Consider the following 5299-nt stretch of genomic DNA (forward strand, 5'->3'; position numbering starts at 1 on the left):
AACCATAATAATAAAGTTGGAAGGGACCTTGGAGGTCATCTAGCTAGTCCAACCCCCTGCTCGGGTAGGAAACCCTATACCATTTCAGACAAATGGCTGTCCAGTCTCTTCTTTAAAACCTCCAGTGTTGGAGCATTCACAGCTTCTGGAGGCAGGCTGTTCCACTGGTTAATTGTTCTTACTGTCAGGAAGTTTCTCCTTAGTTCTAGGTTGCTTCTCTCCTTGGTTAGTTTCCATCCGTTGCTTCTTGTCCTTCCTTCAGGTGCTCTGGAGAATAGGTTGACCCCCTCTTCTTCTTCTGTTTCTTGAGAAGAGGTTTCGGAGGGAGTGTTTGGAGGAAGGGCAGTAAGACTTGGTGGTGTTCCTGGAATGTATTCCCAAAATTGGACAGTACAGATAGTCCTCGACTTAACAACCACAATTGAGCCTAAAATTTATGTTGTTAAGGAGACATTTGTTACATTTGTCCCATTTTACGACCTTTCTTGCCTCAGTTGTTAAGTGAATCTCTGCAGTTGATAAGTTAGTAACCCGTTTGTGAAGTGAATCTGGCTTCTCCAGTCAGTGACTTTGCTTGTCAGAAGGTCGCAAAATGGAAACACATGACTTTGCGACAATGCAACCATCATAAATATGAACTAGTTGCCAAGTGTCCGAATTTTGATCACACGATCATGGGGATAGTGTAAAGATCGTGACTGTGAAAAACGGTCATAAGTCACTTTTTTTTAGCGCTGTTGTAACTTTGAACAGTCACTAAATGAACTGCTGTAAGTTGAGGACTACCTGTAAGAACCTTCTGAGGAATAATCAAAGAATATAGGTAATCCTCGACTTATGACTACAATTGAGCCCCAAATTTCTGTTGCTAAGCAAGACACACATTAAGTGAATTTTGCTCCATTTTACAACCTTTCTTGCCACAGTTGTTAAGTGAATTACTGCAATTGTTAAGTTACTAACGTGGTTATTATGTGAACCTGACATCCCTATTGCCTTTTCTAGTCAGGTCACAAAAAGGGATCACGTGACCACAGGACACTGCAACCGTCATAAATACATGCCAGTTGGCAAGCGTCTGAATTTTGATCATGGGGATGCTGTAACGGCCATTAAGTGTGAAAAATGGCCATCGGTCACTTTTTTCAGTGCTGTTGTAACTTTGTGGTCACTAAACAAACAGTTGTAAGTCGAGGACTACCTGTAACCCTCTTCCCTCATTTGCCTAGCACAAGTGTAGGCAACCTTGGCTCTTTTATGACTCGTGGACTTCAACTCCCAGAATTCCTGAGCCAGCATGGCTCAGCATGGAAACCTCTCCCTTTCTCCTCAGCATGGCTGGCTCAGGAATTCTGGGAGTTGAAGTCCACGAGTCATAAAAGGGCAAAGGTTGCCTACCCCTGGCCTAGCACGAGTCTGTTGGGAGCTATGCCAACTTGAAAACTGCCCACTGCAACCCAGAGCCCATTGTAGCATCTTTGGCACATGTTTCTGTTTCATCAGCGCTTGCCATCTGTGGGAAGAGTATGATTAGCTCACAAGCTTCTGGCTTGTGTAATGATCGGACCACAAACCCACACAGGACAGGATTCAACAAAATAACAAGAGTATAGCGAAAGGAGCAATGCTTTGATTTTTTATACCAAAGCAGTGCTTGGAATTACGACAAGAAGCAACCGGCAGTTCAGTTATTGGTGAGTAGAATAGCACTGGAAAGTCCAGGTTCGGCCTCCACTCACCCATCAGCTTGCTATTTTACCTGGGTTGGTACAGTAGGTTAAGCAATAATATGGCCGGCTTGGTTTTCTAGGTCAATCAGTCTGTTTACAATCTATTATTTATGTGTTCAATGGCAGACAGGCACAGCACCTACTGCCAGCGTCAACACCCCTCCGTCCTGTGCGCTCCCACAGAGAGGGCCTCCTCAGGGTGCCACCGGTCAGAGAATGCCGGCTGATGGCCCCCAGGGGGAGATCCTTCTCTGTGGGTGCGCCAACCTTCTGGAACTGCTTGCCTGCCGAAATCCGGATGGCCCCCGACCTTCGCACCTTCCGGCGTGACTTAAAAACCTACCTATTCCAGCAAGCCGGCCTGGCCTGATAGATTTTGGGGTTTCATTGGTTTACTATTGCTTTTACTGTATACTCACCTTGCTCTGTATACCGCCCCGAGTCCTTCGGGAGAAGGGCGGTATATAAAAATAAATAAATAAATAAATAAATAAATAAATAAATAAATAAATAAATAAATAAATAAATAAATAAATAAATAAATATGTGGCCCATGGGCCATACAATGCCCAGTTCTGTTCTAGAGGGTAGCAGTCACAGCAGAAAAAGCCCGACTTAAGGTTCCGATCCAATGGAACTCCTTAATAGACAGGACCTGTTCCAATATCTCAGGGGCTGCCCCAAAGAAGAAGGAGTCAAGCTATTCTCCAAAGCGCCCGAAGGCAGGACAGGAAGCAACGGATGGAAACTAATCAAGGAGAGAAGCAGCCTAGAACTAAGGAGAAACTTCCTGACAGTCAGAACAATTAATCAGTGGAACAACCTTCCTCCAGAAGCGGTGAATGCTCCAGCACTGGAAGTTTTAAAGAAGAGACTGGACGGCCATTTGTCCGAAATGGTATAGGGTTTCCTGCCCGAGCAGGGGGTTGGACTAGATGACCTCCCAGGTCCCTTCCATCATCATCATCATATTATATTATCATTATATCATCATCATCATCATCATTATTATTATTATTATTATTAATTATTATTATTATTATTATTATTATTATTATTATTATTATTATTATTATTATTATTATTATTTCTGCAAGAAAAACCATCTAGCTCAGAGAGCACCATGGACCCCACATTTCAATCTCAAGTAACATTCTCTTCTATTGATTTCTCTTAGCTCCCAAATTGTTCCTCCTGTCCCCAGGCCTGCATCAAAAATACCCTTCAATGCACTTTAGGCATCTTTCTTGCTTCCTTGAAGTTGCCCAGCTGGGGTGGCCCTTGAGAAGAAGAGATATTGTCAGATGTGCCAGCACTCACCAGGGCAGGGGTAGGCAACCTTGGCTCTTTGATGACTCATTGCTGACTCAGGAATTCTGGGAGTTGAAGTCCACGAGTCATAAAAGAGCCAAGGTTGCCTACCCCAGCACCAGGGGAACATGCGCTTGATGTCTGTGTTCTTGTTTATTTACTGGTAGTCCTTGACTTACGACCACACTTGAGCCCAAAATTTGCTAAGTGAGACAGTCGTTAAATTAGCTTTGCCCCATTTTATGGTCTTTCTTGCCACCGTTGTAAAGTGAATCACTGCAGCTAATGAATTTGGCTTCCCCACTGACTTTACCAGGTCACAAAAAGGGATCGCATGAACTCAGGACACCGCAAACATCATAAATATCTGCCAGTTGCCAAGCATCCAAATTTGATTATGTGACCCTGAGAATTCTGCAACACTCCTAAGTGTAAAAAACAGTTACAGGTGGTCCTCAACTTACAACAACTCATTTAGTTACTGTTTCAAGTTACAATCGCACTGAAGAAATGGCTTATGACCGTTTTTTTACCCTTATGACCATCGCAGCATTCCCCCACGGTCACTTGATCAAAGTTCAGACGCTTGGCAACTGACTCGTATTTGACGGTTGCAGTGCCCCATTGCCATGTAATCACCTTTTGTGACCTTCTGACAAGTAAAGTCAATGGGGAAGCCAGATTCACAACAAAGATGATTGGGGGACTGGAGGCTAAAACATATAGGGAACGGTTGCTGGAATTGGGTATGTGTAGTTTAATGAAGAGAAGGGTGAGGGGTGACATGATAGCAGCGTTCCAGTATCTCAGGGGCTGCCACAAAGAAGAGGGAGTCAACCTATTCTCCAAAGCACCTGAAGGCAGGACAAGAAGCCACGGATAGAAACTAATCAAGAAGAGAAACAACCTGGAACTAAGGAGAAACTTCCTGACAGTTAGAACAATTAACCAGTGGAACAACCTGCCTCCAGAAGTGGTGAATGCTCCAACACTGGAAGTTTTTAAGAAGAGACTGGCCAGCCATTTGTCTGAAATGGTATAGGGTTTCCTGCCTGAGCAGGGGGTTGGAGTAGATGACCTCCAAGGTCCCTTCCAACATTATATTATTATTATTATTATTATTATTATTATTATTATTATTATTATTATTATTATTATTATTATTATTATTATTATTATTATTATTATTATTATTATTATTATTATTATTTATTATTATTATAAAATTCTGAAGAGTACACAGGGCAGGGAAAGAACAGCAGCCTGGATGGGTGTGGAGCCCCGTTCCCACATTCAGAAACGTCTCCAACTCTTGCGTCGGCCTTCACGCTTAACTCCGCGCCAGGAAAGGCTTAAACAGCCGAGGGAGAGTAAATTCGACGGTGGGGGGGGCGGTGTTTAAACACCGGCTAAACCCAAAGCGGCTTCTCCGGGGCGAATCCACCAATGCGCTCGCCAGGATTGTACAAACCCCCCTCAAAGCGGGCGCCGTGTGAACGCAGCCCGGGGAGGGGCAGCGGGGGGGGGTGTCTACGCCTTCCGAGCGGCTCAAGGAGCCCCTTGGTGAGCCGCGAAGGCGCAGCGGTGCCTGATGGGTGATGGGTTTGGATTTTGGGGTCTTCAAACTTGGCCCTTTCTTGACTTGTGGACTTCAACTCCCAGAATTCCTCAGCCAGCGTGCCTGGCTGAGGAATTCTGGGAGTTGAAGTCCACAAGTCATAAAAGAGCCAAGTTTGAAGACCCCTGTTTTAGTGCATTTTAACTTATTGTTGCTAGTTTTGGGCACCTTGTTTAATCTTTCTTAATATTTGTATTCTTGTATTTTTATATGTTTGCCCTGTTCACCGCCCTGAGTCCTTCGGGAGAAGGGCGGTATACAAATAAAATTATTATTATTATTATTATTATTATTATTATTATTATTATTATTATTATTATTATTATTATTATTATTATTATTATTAATTTATTCCCAGGCGGCTGCAGAAAGCGCAGCCGAGCCCGCCCCCCTCTCCCCGCCTTGGGACGCCTTATTTTCACGCCGCTTGAAAAAAATAATAATAAAATAAAACCAATTCCTCCCGCTTTATTCTTTCCTTTCTTCGAATATAGAGCGCGCCTCCCCACCCACCCACCCCGCTTTCCAGGGGGGGAGTCCCGGTTTGGGTTTGTTGCGCGCGGGACGCTTCTCCTCTCCGGAGGCTCGCGCGCCCTTGCGCTTGGGGACGCGCGGAGCGCCTCCCGGTCCGTCTCTTCCC

Source organism: Vipera berus (genome assembly GCF_964194415.1).
Source record: "Vipera berus genome assembly, chromosome: 1".
NCBI lineage: Eukaryota > Metazoa > Chordata > Lepidosauria > Squamata > Viperidae > Vipera > Vipera berus.